We start from the raw sequence: 17,808 nt of genomic DNA, 5'->3' as shown, positions 1-17,808 counted from the left end.
TTTTGTTTAGGATTTTTGCATCAAATTTCATCAGGAATACTGGTCTATAGCTCTCTTTTTGTTGTATTTGTGTCTAGTTCTGGAACTGAGGTAATGCATAACTCAGAGAATGAGTTTGGAAAGGTTCTCTCCTTTTCAATTTTTTAAATACTTTAAGAATAAGTGACATTAGTTCTTCCTTTAAAGTGTGGTAGAATTCAGCAGTGAAGCCACCCAGTCCTGAGTTATTCTTTGTTGGGAGGCTCTTTATTACTTATTTGATATCACCCGTGGTTATTTGTCTATTTAGGTTTTCTATGTCTTTGTGCTTGAGTTGTGGTAAATTATATGTGTACACAAATCTGTTTATTTCTTCTAGATTTTCCAATTTGTTGGCGTATAGTTGTCTGTAATAAAATGATTCCTTGTATTTCAATGATATCAGTGGTAACATATCCTATTTAATCTCTGATTTTACTAATTTAAGTCTTCTCCCCTTTTTTTGGTGAGTTAGGTCAATGGCTTATCCTTTTTTTCCAAAGATTTATTTTATTTATTTGAAAGACAGAGTAACGGAGAGAGGTAGAGACAGAGAGAGAAGTTTTCCATCTGCTGGTTCACTCCCCAACTTGCCACAATGACCGGAGCTGCTCTGATCTGAAGCTAGGAGCCAGGAGCTTCTTCCGGGTCTCCCATGTGGGTACAGGGGCCCAAAGACTTGGGCCATCTTCTACTGCTTTCCCAGGCCATAGCAGAGAGCTGTATTGGAAGTGGAGCAGCCGGGACTAGAACTGGTGCCCATATGGGATGCTGGTGCTTCAGGCCAGGGCTTCAATCCACTGCACCACAGTGCCGACACCTTATTCATTTTTTTTTTCCCAAAAACTTACCGGCTCTTCATTTCACTGATCTTTTGTATAGTCTTTTTGATTTCTATTATATTTATTTCTTCCCTAAATTTTGTTATTTGTTTCTTTGTACTAATTTGGGGTTTGATTTATTCTTGTTTTTCTAGGTCCTTCAGATACATTGTTAAATTAATTATTTTATATTGTTCCAATTTTTTGATGCACTTAGTTCTATAAATTTTCCTATTAATTCTGTTTCTGCTATATCCCATAAGTTTTGATATGTTGTGTTTCATTTTCATTTGTTTCAAGCAACTTTTTTGATTTCTCTTTTGGGTTATTCTCTGACCCACTGTTCTTTCAGGAGCATATTGTTCAGTCTCCATATGTTTATATGTATTTTTAGAGTCTTTTGTTGGTAATTTCCAGCTTCATTCCAGTGTGGTCAGAAACGTTATATGGTATGATTTCAATTTTTCTTGAGTTTGTTCAGACACATTTTATGGCCCAGTATATGGTCTATCCTAGAGAATGTTCCATACATTGATGAAAGGAATGTGTATTCTGTGGCTGTGGAATGGAGTGTTCTGTAGCTATGTGTTCCTTTTGGGGAGCCATATTTCTTTTCTCACGTTACAAGTGTGCCTCTGGCTACAGTCAGCAAGTGGAGGGGATTTTTGAGCTGACTGGTTTGTTCCAAGTCACTGGTTTTCTCTGTGCCAGCATAAACTAGCTGATGCACAGCTTAGAGTGCAATCACAGTGCCAGCACACTTCAACCACCAAGATGTGTGCACCATCCAGAGCACCAACATACACCATGTGTGTCCCTGACTCTACTATGAGATCTATCCTCAAAACGCAGGGAAGTCTGCAATGTTTGGGGGAAGGGAGACCATGAGATAGAGGATGGCTATTAATTCCATTGGGGCTTATCTGCTAATTTCCAGAGTATAAATGGTTAGCCCAACTTCCCTGCCTCCACTGTCCACTGCAATACAGACTGCTTTGTAAGCCTTGGCTCTGGGCCCAGCTGGACCCATGAGGCCCGGTCTGCCTTGCTAGAATGCGGGGATATTTCTGGGTCCCTGGAAAGAAAGAAGGCAAGAACTTCTTATGAGCCACTACCCTTTCAAGATGGTGGCTTTCTGCTACAATCCCTGCTGTATGCAGTGGGGGAAGCGGGGTGGGCTCCCCCTCTGAAGTCCAGAAGCTCCAAGTCTTTTGTTTTAAGGTTGATTTATTTTATTTGAGAGTCAGAATTACAGAGAGATAGAGAAATAGATAGGGGGGGAGAGAGAGAGAGAGAGGTCTTCTATCTGCTGGTTCACTCCCCAAATGACCACAATGGCTGGGGCTGGGCCAGGATGAAGCCAGGAGCTAGGAGCTTCTTCCTGGTCTTCTACATGGGTGCAAGGACCCAAGCACTCTGGTCATATTTTTCCACGGGCATTAGCAGGAAGCTGGATTCAAAGTGGAGCAGTTGGGACTCAAACTGGTGCCCATATGGGATGCCAACATTGCAGATGGTGGCTTAACCTCTTATACCAGAACACTGGACCCCCAAGTTTTTGAGGCAGCTCTCTTCACTGAGCTGCTGGTCTGTAACAGCAGAATTGCTCAGATGATAGGTCTGCACAAATGGGCTCTGTATATGCTCTCCTATTCACCCTTTCCCCTGCAACAGGGAATCCCCTGGCCCAGGGGGGTCTTCCTCTTTCTACTCTCTCCAAGTCTCTATGTTATAGATGTCACATTATGTCCCTACTTATCTTCTACTGCCTCTAACACTCTTCCTTGAGCAATGACCTATAGAGATAGCTGCTTTGGAGTACCTCGGCGGAGGATGCAGCTAGCATTGGACTTTTCTATATGGCCATCTTGAGTTGGCTTTGTACTGCTTTTGTGATGCTATTCGTATCTGTTCAATATGGCCACTGCTCAGCAGCCTGTCTGGAACCTAGGCAGTTCTCGGAGGTAATTCAATTCTCAACGCTTTTGAGGATCAGATCCACACATGTATAGCTTGGAAGTAAGTTTAAAAACTCATAAAGATCTTTGCAGTCTCCCTTTCCCAAGAATCCTCCTCTTTGTGTTCCTTCTGGGCCACTGACTATCCCATGCTCTTTCTCCTGGGCTTTTTAGTCTCTCCACGATGCCATGCAATTCTTCCGACTGAGGTTGCCTCCAAGATAAGCCAAGGGAAGGTAGAGTAACAGAAAATGCAATACAATTTCCTCCCACATTCTGCAGACCACAATTCTTTTGTTCAAATGGAAGTAGTCCCCTCTCTGAGAATTTTAGTTTCCAGCTTGGCTACTATTGCTGTTGCAATCACTGCATTTTTGTACCATATGGACTTGGCTTCCTTGGAAGACAGAGTTAGAAAACAAAACAAAACAAAACAAATGCTAGAGATTTTTCCCCAATTTCACTTTCTGTAAAGACTCTCATTCCTGGTTCTTGGATCAAAAGGATAGCACTTCTCTTGGTGTTCTTTCAGTCAATACCAATTGTGAAGTTCTGGATGTTTTGTTACTTTTGAGTATAGGAGAGGACATATACAGAAAGGAAAATAGTACAAGAAATTCTCTGCTGGATTGGTTGTACTTTGATGTTTTATTTCCTTTCACAATTAACCTGCTATTATTTACTTTGCAGAATTCTCAGATAGTTCCCCTATGCATCCTCCACGGGAATTCTAATTGCATTCACCGAGAGAAACAGAGTAACAAAGTGTGTTTCATTATTTATTTATTATTTTAATTTTTAATTAGTTTTTAACAGATCCAATATGATTTATAGATACAATTCCAAGAATATAATGAAATCTTCTTCCTCTTTCCTTCTCTTCTCTCTTTCCCTCCCATCCTCTGTTCTTCCTTTCTTTCTTTTTTGTAGTTTTTGAGATAACATATTTTAAAATTACATTACAGTAAAAAGGCTTAATACTTGACCAAATAAGAAGTTTCACAAATAAAAAGCAAAAAGACCCCAGTTTAGTGAGAACACAGACAATGGTTATAAACAATAATTGAATGGAAAAAATGACCATTTAACTCAAATACAGTAAATTTTAAAGAATCACAAATCATTAAAACTATTGCAGGATAAAATTCTTCACCATTGGTTTGGCAAAGGTCTAAAAGTTTCACAAAACTTTATTTGCAGCAATACTGATACACACAGACATTTTTCTTTTTTATATTTTCTTTTTAATTTTCTTTTTAATTTTATTTAAGGCATAGAAATTTCATGTATTTCCTATAACCAGATTTAGGAACATAGTGATTCTTCTCTCCTTCCTGCCCAGGCTCTGGCCCTTCTTCCTCCTCCCTCTCCTATTCCCATTCTTAATTTTTAAAAAGGTCTATTTTCAGTTTACTTTATACTCATATGTTAACCCTACACTAAGTAAAGAGTTCAACAAATGGTATGAAGAAAAAAAAAAAACACATTGTTTCTTAACAGTAGAGACAAGGGCTGTAAACAATCATTGAGTCTCAAAATGTCAATTTTACTCCAATACATTATAATTTAGGTACTCTATTAGTTACCCCTAATCAGGGTAATCATGTAGTATTTGTCTTTTTTGGACTTGATTATTTCACTAAGTATAATGGTTTGCAGTTGAATCCATTTTGTTGCAAAAGACAGGATTTCATATTTTATCACCATGTAGTTTTCCATAGTGTAAATATACCATAATTTCTTTATCGTTTTCCTTTTTTATGCTTGTATTTTTTTTTAATTTTAGCTCCCACATATAAGGGATGACATGCAGTACTTGTGTTTCTGGGTCCAGTTTATTTCACTCAACATCATGTCCTCCAGTTGCATCCATTTTGCTGCAGATGGTAGAATTTCATTCTTTTTTAATAGCTGAATAATACTACATTGTGTATATATACCCCATTTTCTTTATCCATTCATCTGATGCTAGAGATGTTTGTTTGTTCCAAATGTTGGCTATTGTAAACAGTGCTGCCATAGACATTGTGGTGCAGGTATCTCTTTGATTCACTGTTTTCAAGGCTTTTGTGTATATACCTAGTTGTGGTATTGTTGGATCATATAGCAAGTCTGTTTCTATTTTTTGAAGAAATCTCCAGGGTCAGTGCTGTGGATCAGTGGGTTAAAGCTCCAGCCTGCAGCGCCAACATCTCATATGAGATCGATTTAAGTCCCAGCTGCTCCACTTCCAATCCAGCTCTCTGCTGTGGCCTGGGAAGCAGCAGAAGATGATCCAAGTGCTTGGGCCCCTGTACCCACATGGGAGTCCTGGAAGAGGCTCCTGACCTTGGCTTAAGCCTGGGCTCAGTCTTCTCTGTTGTGGCCATTTGGGGAGTGAACCAATGGATGAAAGATCTCTCTCTCTCTCTCTCTTTCTTCTTCTCTCTCTTTGTAACTCTGCCTTTCGAATAAATAAATAAATGTTTATAAAAAAAGAAATTTCCACACTTTTTTCCCACAGTGGCTGCACCAACAATGTCTAAGTGTTCCCTATTTTCCACATCCTTGCCAGCATTTGTTACTCAGTGTTTGGGATTTTAGCCATTCTGACAAGGCTGAGGTGATATCTCATTGTGATTTTGATTTGCATTTCCCTGATGGCTAGTGATGATGAGCATCTGTTTCATGTATTTGTTGGCCATTTGTATTTCTTCTTTTCAAAACTGCCTATTGAAGTACTTTGCCCACTTCTCAACTGGATTGATTGTATTTCTTGTTGAGTTTTTTAAGTTGCTTATATATTCTGGATATTAATTCTTTGTCAGGTAGGTGGTTTGCAAATATTTTTCCCATTCTGTTGAATGTTTCTTCACTCTATTGATAATTACATTTCTGTGCCAAGGCTTCTGATTTTGATATAGTCCCATTTGTTTAGTTTTACTTTTGTTGCCTATTTCTTATCCAAGATGTCATCTCCTACACCAATGTCTTGGAATGTTTTCCCTAAATTTTCCTCCAGGAACTTCATATTCTCAGGTCTTATATTTAGGTCTGATCCATTTGAGTTGATTTTTTTATATGGTGATAGGTATGGTATTTCAGCATCTTAACCAGAAAAAGAGCTTTATTTTTGGTTACCTCTTTATTACAAGTAATTAAAAATCAGAATTAATCAAAATATCTCAGATAAATAACTTATATGATACAAATTCCTAGGAATAATATGCAAACATTACAATTTTAGCTAGGAAGGTTGAAACATTATGGAAAAAATGTTTTTCACATGATATGAAGTTTAGAAAAAAGTGAAGCATATTATATATAACAAAAATAGATGCACACTAAGATAACTTTGTAAAATAAGTATGGACAAAGATGTAGAATGTATTTGCCCATCATGGGATTATGACTTTATGTTAATTGTTTTTCCTACAAGGTACACTTTTAGTAGATAAATTGATAAAAAGTATCATTGTTACATAATATATTAATAATATATCATGGATCACATAATTCTTAATATATGATTAACTATAAAATGTTTTATTTGTGTCTTTATAAGAATAAGGTGAGGACGGTGCCACGGCTCGCTAGGCTAATCCTCCACCTGTGGCGCTGGCACCCTGGGTTCTAGTACTGGTTGTGGTGCTGGATTCTGTCCTGGTTGCTCCTCTTCCAGTCCAGCTCTCTGCTGTGGCCAGGGAGTGCAGTGGAGGATGGCCCAAGTGCTTGGGCCCTGCACCTGCATGGGAGACCAGGAGGAGGCACCTGGCTCCTGGCTTCAGATTGCTGCAGCGCGCCGGTCGTAGTGGCCATTTGGAGGGTGAAGCAATGGAAGGAAGACCTTTTTCTCTGTCTCTCTCTCACTAACTCTGCCTGTCAAAAAAAAAAAAAAAGGAATAAGGTGAATTCAGTCATTAGTGGCATTGGAACTTAAAAAGCATATTAATTATTTTTTAAATCTCAAATATTTAATTTTTTGGAAGTAGTCTAATATCTACATACAGCTTTAGCATAAATGACATAATCCACACTGTAAATTATGAAATAGACTCTGTAAAATTTTGACAACGTAATTCTTCTCTTCATTCTTCTTCTGCAGTATGAATAAAAAAGTTTGTGAACTGGGTCAAGGACTCTTCAGGGTCAAACCTGATAAGTAATCCAGGTAGCTCAATTTGATAAAGTGGAAGGGGTGGTTTTGTTGCTACTGTTTTCCCTGAGTATCGTAGAGTAACTCAGTCTCCTAGCCAGACTAGAGAATCAGAATCTAGGTTTCCCATCTCTTCTGCCCAGAGTGCTTCTCAACCATGGTATTTGGCTTACCTAAGACCTTACTTTCTCAAGGACACTTCTCCACACAAAGCTTTCTGGACTAAGCTCTTAGCAATGGATTCCTACAAAACCACACTGACGGTTTTGTAGACCCTGAATTGTGGGTGCCAACTATTAGTCACCACTTTGGGAATATTTTGTTTCTCCCCTGCACTGCAAAATACTCCATTCAAAGAATATTGCTTTAGCAATTAACATGATTAAGACAAAAGCTACCAATAGATATTGTAAAGACATGCTAAAGTCGCTTTGCAAAAGCAAAGTGTTTCCTACTTAATTTTTACTTTACAAGAATAAGTTTTTACTAGTTTTGTTTTATCAGTTACTTGATTTTATTTGTGCCTTGTGTAAGATGCTAATATAATTCTGGTTTCCAGAGACATAGACATTTTTAAATTCAACATATTCCAAATTACTCTCATATTGTCTCTCAAACATCCAGGATATCAGAACTTGTCATAATATGCCTCAAACTATTTCCATGTTAACTAGCCCATTTCATTAGGGACTCCTTTAGAATAACTTCTATACCTAACTGCCCTTGGGAACACCAGGCATTTCATATGTGCTTTCTTAGGAGTCATTTGTAGCTTGAGATTAACTTAAAAATTAATAGCAACTCTATTTAGAATTACTGAGTGATGAAAAAATAGTACAGAGAGTTCCTAGTACAGAGAAACACTCAGTTTCTCCTATTATTAACAACATATTAGTATATTACATTTATTGCAATTAATGAGATAATACTGATAGATTATTATTAATCAAGTTCCACAGTTTATTATATTTCCTTAGTTTTATGTTTTTTAAAGATTTATTTATTTTATTCAAAGGCAGAGTTACAGAGAGGCAGAGGCAGAAAGAGAGAGAGAGATCTTCCATCCAATGCTTCACTGACCAGATGGCTGCAACAGGCAGAGCTGCTCCGATCTGAAACCAGGAACAGGAGCTTTCTCCAGGTCTCCCATGTGGAAGCAGGATCCCAAGGAGTTGAGCCATCTACTGCTTTCTCAGACCATATCAGAGAGCCGGATTGGAAGTGGAGCAGCCGGGACTCGAATCGGCCCCCATATGGGATGCTGGCACTGCAGGCAGTGGCTTTACCCGCTATGCCACAGCGCCAGCCCCTTTCCTTAGCTTTAAATGAAATATTTTTTTTAATCTTCTAAGATCACATCCAGGTTGCTGCATTACATTCAATGTCATGTCTCCTTATGTTGACTTTGGGAAAATGTCAAATTTTGTTTTTGATAACTTTTACAGTTTTGAAGACTACTGATTGAGTATTTTGTATAACTTCTCTGAATATAGATTTGAAAAACCAAGTAGTTTTTCTCAAAATCAAACTAGGACATGAGTGGTGTAAAAAAGAGCATAGATATGAAGTGCTCTGGGCAACACATTTTATCAATGGTACATACTAAAAACTAATGATGTCAGCTTTGATCACCTGGCTGAGGTAATGTTTGTCAGTTTTCTCAAGTTTACATTTTCTCCCTTTTCCATACTTTCTTCTTATTTTTATAATTTACTTGAAAATCAAAGTTACAGAGAGAGAGGCAGAGAGAGAGAGAGAGAGAGAGAAAATCTTTCCTCTACCAGTTCACTCCTCCAGTGGGAACAATGGCCATTATACTAACGGAACAATGGCCAGGGCTGCGCCAGGCCAAAGCCAGGAGGCAGGAGCTTCATCCGGGTGACCTACATGCATGGCAGGGGCCCAAATACTTGAGGCATATTCGGCTACTTTCCTTTGACATTCTCAGGGAGCTGGATTGGAATTGGAGCAGCTAGGGCTTGAATCAGCACTCACATGGGATGTTGGCATGGCAAGTGGTGGCTTTACCCCACCTTGCTGGCCCCCATACTATATTCAGTGCAAAGAAGTCAATATGCTTAGCCCATGCTTAGGAATTGGAGAGTTATATTATATTTCTCGGAGGAGGAGAATATACTGCATTTTAACCCATAGAATAAAACAAAAATACATTAGTACATAATGCTATAAATAAAGAATTGAATAATTGGATAAATAAATAAGGAAGATAAGACAGATCTTCCTTACAGTAAAACTTCAATTAATAAATGTAGAGAGAAAAAGGGAAATAGAATATCATTCTTTGGAAAGTACCATAATGTTAATTATTACAGATAATTTCACCATTGGATGCTATAATTGGTGACTGAACATTTGAGAAGAAACAGGGCTTGGAGAGTCTCAAAGTATTTCTCCCAAGACATTATCAATTGCAACTGGAACTAGTGTAATCTTATAATAAACTCTGCAGATATCAAGGGAATCTTTTCTATTCTTTTCTTTTCATCCCCTCCTCTCCTCTCCTTTCCTCTCCTCTCCTCTCCTCTCCTCTCCTCTCCTCTCCTCTCCTCTCCTCTTTCTTTATTATCCTACTAGCTAGGATGTGAATTACAATGTTGAACAGGAGTGATGAGAGAATAGCCTTGCATTTTTCTTGATCTTAAAAGGAAAGTATTCTCTTCCTCACTATTAAGTACGATGTTAGTTGTAGTTTTTCTTTAGATATTATTTATCAAATGAAGGAACTTCCTAGTTGGGTGAGAGTTTTTTTTTTTTTTTTCATGAACTAACACTGGATTTTGTCAAATATTTTTTCCAGCAGCAATTTATATGTCCATAGGATTTTTCTTCAGCCTATTCGTAATGGAAAATTCTTTGATTAATTGGTTTTCAAATGGTGATATAGTCTTGCATACGTGAAACAAACTCCATTTAGTCATGCTGTATAATTCGTTTTATGCATTGTTGGATTCAATTTTGCTAATATTTTGTTGAGGATTTTTGTCTCCATGTTTGTGATAGAAATTATGTAGCTTTCCTTTCTTGCAATGTATTTATCTGTTTTAGATATTATACTAATGTTGTCTTCATGGAATGAATTAGGAATTGTTTCTCTGTGTATATTTTCTGGAATAGATATCACAGACTTGGCATCATGTTTTCCTTAATATTTGATGAAATTCACCGGCGAAACCACCTTTGCCTGGTGCCTTGTTTTTTGTGAAACATTATTAGCTATTCATTCAATTTCTTCAATACATTTGTACCTGTTCTGACTATTTTTCCTTGGGTAAGTTTTGATTCAGTCTTTTAATGAATCAGTGTTTCTAACCTGAGTTATCCAAGGTGTGGACATAGACTTGTTCATGTCATCTCTTTTGTTATCTTTTTAGTCTCCACGGGAATCAGTGCTTATGGCCCTGCTTCATGTTTAGTATTAAAAAAACCTTGTATTTTCTCTCTCTTTGCTTAGCTTCACTGGAAGTGACAATTTTATTGATCATTTCTCTATGTATTTCTGTTTTCAATTCTCTTGGTTTCTGCTTTAAGTTCTATTGTTTCTTTTTCTTCTACTTACATTTTGCTTAAATAGCTCCTCTTTCTTCCTAAGTTTCATAGGTGGAAGGTTAGATTATTGATTTTAGATTTTTCTTTTGTAATATATGTGTTTTTGATGTAAGAACTATTCATGTGGCATCACAACAATATTCATAAGTTACACTTGTATTTTAATTTCATTCAAAATACTTAAAAGTATTTGAAGATTTATTCTTTGTTTTATATATTATGTTTATTCTCCAAATATTTGGGGTTTTCCAGTTGTCTTTCTGTTATTCACATCTAGTTTAATTGTACTGTGGTGCAACAGACAATTTACATTTGCTTAAATTTGTTCAGGTATGTTTTATGAACCAGAATCTGGTCCATTTTGATGAATATTCCACGTGAGTGTGAGAAGAATGTACATTCTGCTGCTGCTGGATATGTGAGTTGTATATTCAATCAGATCCCGTTGATTTATGGAACTATCCAAATGAACTATATTCTTATTGATTTTCTGCCTGCTTCATTTATCAATTACTGAAAGAGAGGTGTTGATATCCTGAATATAATAGTGACTTTGTATATTTTTCCTTGAATTTCTACCAGCTTATGCCTCAAGTACTTTGATGTTCTTTCGGTAGTTGCATGTATATGAAGTTTTTATGCCATCTTGGAGACTTGACCTTTTATCATTATGTAGTTCCCCTTTAAATCCTTGGTAATTTTCCTTATTTTGAAATCAGCTCTTTCTGAAATTCATTTAGGTACTTCAGGTTTTGTTTGATCAGCGTTAGCATGCTAATATGTTTCTGTATCTTTTACTTGTTGAAAATGATGGTCATACGCTTGCAACCTAAAATCACCATTTAAACTATTTTAAAGTGTACAATTCTGTGGTTGTTAGTTTATTTAGGATGTTGTGCAATCACTACTACTACTGAGTTCCAGAACATTTTCATCACCCAAAAGGGAGGCTCTGTACTCATTAAGCAGTCACTCCCTATTCTACCCTTTTCCTAGCCCCTGGAAACAACTAATCCTCTGTGGATTTGCCTGTTCTTGACATTTCATATAAATGGAATTATACAACATGTGGCCTTTTGTACTTGTCTTTTCCCTTAAGTGTAAGGTTATCAAGGTTTATCTATATTTATCAAGATATCATTACTTGTTATTGTCAAATCAGTGACATAGCCTATATATATTACATTTGGTTTATGTCTTTGTCAGTTAATAAACATAAGGTTATTCACACCGTATATTGTGAATAATGTTTCTGTGAATATTTGTCTATAGGAGTTGCTGAAACATATACTGGGTTTAGCTTATCGAAGAACCACTAAACTTTTCCCCAACAGTTGTACCATTTTTGACACACACACTAGTAATGTATGCAGGTGCTCCTTTCTTCAAACTGTAGCCAATGCTCATTTTCTATTTTTCAGAGTATAGACTTCCTAAAAGTATGTGATGCATTTCATTGTGATTTTGATTTGTGTTTCTTTCATGATAATGATGTTGAGCATTTTTTTCTTGTGCTTGTTGACCATTTCTACCTTCTTTTGAGAAATGTTCTTGAAAATCCTTTGCCCATTTTTAAATTTGATTGCTTTGCTTTTCAGTGTTCAGTTGTAAGAGTTATTTCTATGTGGTATATACTAGACCTTTATTATATATATATATAAAACTATAAATATAGTTTGCAAATAAATATCTTCTATGAGTTGCCTTTTATATTATTTCTTTTATCTTATTTTCTTTGTTGAAAAGTAGTTTTTAATTTGAATCATGTGCAATTTATCAATGCTGTTGTTGCTTGTTCATTGGTTGTTGTATCTAAGAAGTCATTGCCAAACCAAAGGTCATAAAATTTTATACCTATGTTTTTTCTCAAAGAGTTTTATGATGTTAGTAGACTTTTGATCCAGTTTGAGTTAATTTTTGTTTATGGTGTAAGGTAAGAGTTGAACATCATGGGGCCGGCACTGTGGTGCAGCAGGTTAATGCCCTGGCGTGAAGCTCCGCATCCCATATGGGCAGCAGTTCTAGTCCCAGCTGCTCATCTTCCGATCCAGCTCTCTGTTATGGCCTGGGATAGCAGTAGAAGATGGCCCAAGTCCTTGGGCCCCTGCACCCACGTGAGAGATCTGGAAGAAGCTCCTGGCTCCTGGCTTCGAATCGGTGCAGCTCTGGCTGTTGTGGCCGTCTGGGCAGTGAACCAGCGGATGGAAGACTCTCTCTCTCCCTCTCAACCTCTCTCTGTAACTCTGTCTTTCAAATAAATAAAATAAATCTTTAAAAAACAAGTTGAACATAATTCTTTTTTTATTTATTTTTATTTTTTATTTTTTATTTTTTGACAGGCAGAGTGGACAGTGAGAGAGAGAGACAGAGAGAAAGGTCTTCCTTTGCCGTTGGTTCACCCTCCAATGGCCACCGCGGCCGGCGCGCTGCGGCCAGCACAACGCACTGATCTGAAGGCAGGAGCCAGGTACTTATCCTGGTCTCCCATGGGGTGCAGGGCCCAAGGACCTGGGCCATCCTCCACTGCACTCCCGGGCCACAGCAGAGAGCTGGCCTGGAAGAGGGGCAACCGGGACAGAATCCAGCGCCCTGACCGGGACTAGAATCCGGTGTGCCGGCACCACTAGGCGGAGGATTAGCCTAGTGAGCCGTAGCGCTGGCTGAACATAATTCTTTTGCATGTGGATATCAATTTGCCCCAACAGCATTTATTGGAGAGATTCTTTCTTCCTCCTCAAATGGTCTTGGCACCATATTATCAAGACTCAATGGACCATAGATATATTAATTTATTTCAAGTCTCTCAATTATACTTCATTGATCTATATATCTATCTTTTTTTAAAGGTTTATTTTATTTATTTGAAAGCCATAGTTACAGAGAGAGGTAGAGACAGAGAGAGGTCTTCCATCCGCTGGTTCACTCCCCAGATGGCCGCAATGGCTGGAGCTGAGCTGATCTGAAGCCAGGAGCCAAGAGCTTCTTTGGGTCTCCCACATGGGTGCATGTGGGGAGCAGCCCGGACTAGACTGAGTTACTGGAATTAAGACTTATTCTATGCATCTGCTCTCCCACAATATGGCGCTGGGAGAGAAGTAAACAGCTTCCGCACAGCTGCCTCCAGTTCAACCAATAAACTGTTGGACTTGCTCCTGATTGGAGAGCAGCGTACTCGGCGTGTGGGCAGCCGAGTTGGGATTGGCGGAGGAGGACTATAAAGGAGGAGAGAGACGGCATGCACCAGGAACATCTATGGGGAACATCTAAGGGAACCCGTGCAGCCCCCGAGAAAGCCGGCCGGCGGTGTGCTGCTCCCCTGCGGAAGTGGGGAATGCGGCCAGGGGGAACTGCCCTTCCACGGAGGTGGAAGGGATAGTAGCCAACCCGGGAAGAACCAGCAGCAAACCCGGGGAGGGCCGAGCAGACGAAAGAACAGCGCAGGGTCCTGTGTCGTTCCTCCACGAAGAGGGGGAGCGACATAATGGTGCCGTGACTCGGATATGAAGCCTAGGCAGGGTTTAGTGTCGTTCCTCCATGAAGAGGGGGAGCGACATAATGGTGCCGTGACTCGGATATGAAGCCTAGGCAGGGTTTAGTGTCGTTCCTCCACGAAGAGGGGGAGCGACAGGTGCAGGGGCCCAAGGACTTGGGCCATCTTCTACTGCTTTCCCAGGCCATAGCAGAGAGCTGGATTGGAAGTGGAGCAGCCGGCATTAGAGCCGGCGCCCATATGGGATGCCAGCGCTCCAGGCCAGAGCTTCAACCCACGGTGCCACAGCGCCGACCCCAGAACTGATTCTTATATTCTGCCCTTGTACCCTGTAACCCTTAGAATTTATTTATTAGTACTAGTGAATTTTTGTGAGTGAAGTCTTTAGGAATTTCTATATAAAGTACCATGCCATTTGCAAATAGGTATAGCTTTCCTTTCTTTCAAATTTGGGCAACATTTATTCATTTTTGTTGCCTATTTTTTCTGATTAGAGCTTCCAGTACAATATTGAATAGTATTAGCGAAATTGAGAATCCTTGTATAGGATGATCTTATGGAAAAACTTAGAAAATTTCATCATTGAATGTTAGCACTGTGGGTTTTTTTTTTTTTTTTTTTTTTTTTTTTTTTTTTTTTTTTTTAGTAAATGCCCGTTATCATTTTTAGGAAGTTTGTTAATATTCCTAGTATTCCAAAATGTTTTAATTACAAAAGGGTATTAGATTTTGCCAAATATTTTTACTGTGTCAATTGAGATGTTTATGCATTTGGTTTTTCTTCTATTAGTGTTGCATATTATATTGTCAAAATATGTTACAGTTTTGGGGGATAAATCCCACTTGTTTATGATTTAGGTTTGTTTTAAAATTCCTTTGGAGTTGATTTTCTAGTTTTTTTTAGGATTACTGCATTCATATTCATAAAGGATATTGGTGTGTAATTTTCTTCACTTGTATTGTCATTGTCTGGTTTTGTTTTCAGACTCAGATTGAGTATTGAAAAAGAATCAATGAAATCAGAATATAGTTCATTGAAAAGATTTAAAAAAGGAGAACATTTAGTTGAACTCAATAACACAAAGAAAGAGGCAATGCAATTAACTAAAAGGAGAAATGAAAATGAGAACATAACCCTGAACATTACAATCCATCTAGCTAGGAATTGTCAACTTTGTTAACCTTTTTGAAGAATCAATCAATCTTTAATTCCTTTGATTTTTTTCTCTATTGCTTTTCCATTCTCTATTTCATTTATCTCTTTTTAAAATAATTTATTTTTATTTTTTAAAGATTTATTTATTTACTTGAAAGAGTTACACAGAAAGAGAAGGAGAGGCAGAGAGAGAGTGAGGTCTAACATCCGCTGGTTCACTCCCCAGATGGCTGCAATGGCTGGAGCTGCACCCATCCAAAGCCAGGAACTGTGGGGAGCAACTCGGACTAGACTAAGTTACTGGAATTAAGACTTATTCTATGCATCTGCTCTCCCACAATATGGCGCTGAGAAGGGAGTAGCAAATTGGCCTCTCGCCAATTTGATTGACTGAGCTGCAGGAGGTGATCTTGCTCCTGATTGGAGGAGAGCAGCGTACTCGGCGTGTGGGTAGCAGAGTTGGGATTGGTGGAAGAGGACTATAAAGGAGGAGAGAGACAACATGCACCAGGGAACATCTATCTGAAGGAACACCTGTGCAGCCCCCGAGAGAGCCGGCCGGCGGTGTGCCGCTCCCCCGCGGAAGTGGGGAAAGTGGCAGGGGGAACCGGTAGCCAACCCGGGAAGAACCAGCAGCAAACCCGGGGAGGGCCCAGCAGACAAAAGAACAGCGCAGGGTCCTGTGTCGTTCCTCCACGAAGACAGGGAGCGACAAGGAACCAGGAGTTTCTTCCGTATCTCCCACGTGGGTGCAGAGGCCCAAGGACTTGGGCTGTCTTCTACTGCTATCCCAGGCCATAGTAGAGAGCTGGATCGGAAATGGAGCAACTGGGACTCAAACTGGCGCCCATAAGGGATGCTGGCACTGCAGAAGGTGGCTTTACCCACTGTGCCACAGCGCCGGCCCCAAAAGATTTATTTATTTATTTGAAAGGCAGAGTTACTGAGAGGTAGAGGCAGAGAGAGACAGCGAGAGGCAGAGAGAGTCTTCCATCCACTGGTTCACTCCCCGGATGGCCACAATGGCCAGAGCTGGGCCAATCCGAAGCCAGGAACCAGGAGCTTCCTCTGGGTCTCCTACACGGGTGCAGGGGCCCAAGCACTTGGGCCATCTTCCAGGGCTTTCCCAGGCCATAGCAGAGAGCTGGATTAGAAATGGAGCAGGCAGGACTTGAACTGGTGCCCATATGGGATGCCGGCACTGCAGGCAGTGGTCTTACCAAATGTGTGAACAAGTGCTTGGACTCCTGCCACCCATGTGGCAGACCGAGATGAATCTTGCTCTGGCTTGGCCCAGTACTGGCTGGCTATTGCTGCCATTTAGGAAGTAAACCAGCAGATGGAATATTTCTCTTTCTGTTTCCCTCTGTCTGTAATTCTGCATTTAAAATAAATAAATGAATCTTTACAAAAAATCCTACTTTCAAAGCTTTTGGATGAATACTTAGAAGTGATGTTGCTGTATCATACAATAATTGTATGATTTTTAAATTTTGAGAACATATCATACTATTTTTCATGGAAGTTGCGTCATTTAACATCTCTACTAATAGAACAACCCATAATGTCACCAGCCATTTAATTTCTGATTTTTATAGTAATCATTCTAATGAACATGAGGTGGTAAGTTTGTTTTAATTTTGGTTTGTATTTCTCTCATGTTTAGTGGTGTTGAACATCTTTCTACATCCTTGTACGTCATTTGTATATCTTTTTGAAGAAATGTCTGTTAATTTTTAGAGAGTTGTTTACATATTTACTTAAAAGTGAGGGAGGGAGGGAGGGAGAGAGAGAGAGAGACAGAGAGACAGAATCTTCTATCTGCTGCTTCACTCCAGAGATGACCACTATGGCTCAGACTTTTCCAAACCAAAGCCAGGAACCAAGAATTCCATACACGACTCCCATTTGGGTGGCAGGGGCCCAAATGTCAGCATTACATTAATAGAGTTTTGTAAAAGTAATGTGAAAATGCCACAAAACAAACACGTGCCTGTAGCCACAAACAAGCAACAGTGAACTGTTGGGAGGGAGGGAAATCTGATTTCCATAGTCTCCATGCTGTAGTATTCTAAATATCAAAAATCATAAGAGATAAAAAAAAGGAGAAGTATGACCAATTTTCAAGGGAAATTAAAAAAAAAAAAAACTTGGCAAAACACTTCTCTGACAAAGCCCAGAATTAGACTTCCTAGAGGAAGACTTTACAAGTATTATCTTATGCATGTTGAAATATACAAAGGGAACCATGGAAAACTAACTAAAGGAAACAAGGACAACACTGAACAAATAGAATATCAATAATGAGACACAAGTTATGAAATGGTCCAAATAGAAATTCTAGAATTGAAAAGAAGAATAGATGAAATAAAAAATTGACTAGAGGGAGTCAAAGCAGATTGAACATGAAGAAGAAAGAGGCAGTGAACTTGAAACTAGGTCACTTAAAATTTTCCCCTCTCACAAGTTAGAAAGAAAAATAATAAATAATAAACAGAATATGAAAGACCTATGGGATTTCTTTTTATGTGCAATTTGTATATTATAGTTTTTAAATCAAAATTTTTAATATAAAAAGAATAAAATTCATGTATTTCAATATACACAATAAGAATACCAAAAGGAAAGGAGATGAATCTTAGAGTATAGGAACAAGACAAAGAG

General features: G+C 38.7%; 1 long non-coding RNA gene across 1 annotated transcript in view; it reads right to left on the bottom strand.

The window, feature by feature from the left end:
- Positions 1 to 3,572: 3,572 nt before the first annotated feature.
- Positions 3,573 to 17,808, bottom strand: part of LOC138847731 (uncharacterized) — a 143,819-nt gene continuing 129,583 nt past the window's right edge. The window contains exon 4 of the long non-coding RNA XR_016227755.1: positions 3,573 to 6,655. This is a non-coding gene — a long non-coding RNA (uncharacterized LOC138847731). The remainder of the gene's footprint in view (positions 6,656 to 17,808) is intronic.

The sequence above is a fragment of the Oryctolagus cuniculus genome, chromosome X (assembly GCF_051225735.1).
Source record: "Oryctolagus cuniculus isolate XC-2025 breed Fujian yellow rabbit chromosome X, ASM5122573v1, whole genome shotgun sequence".
NCBI lineage: Eukaryota > Metazoa > Chordata > Mammalia > Lagomorpha > Leporidae > Oryctolagus > Oryctolagus cuniculus.
Note: the sequence above shows the minus strand (reverse complement) of the source record. Positions and strands in the feature narration are given on the sequence as shown.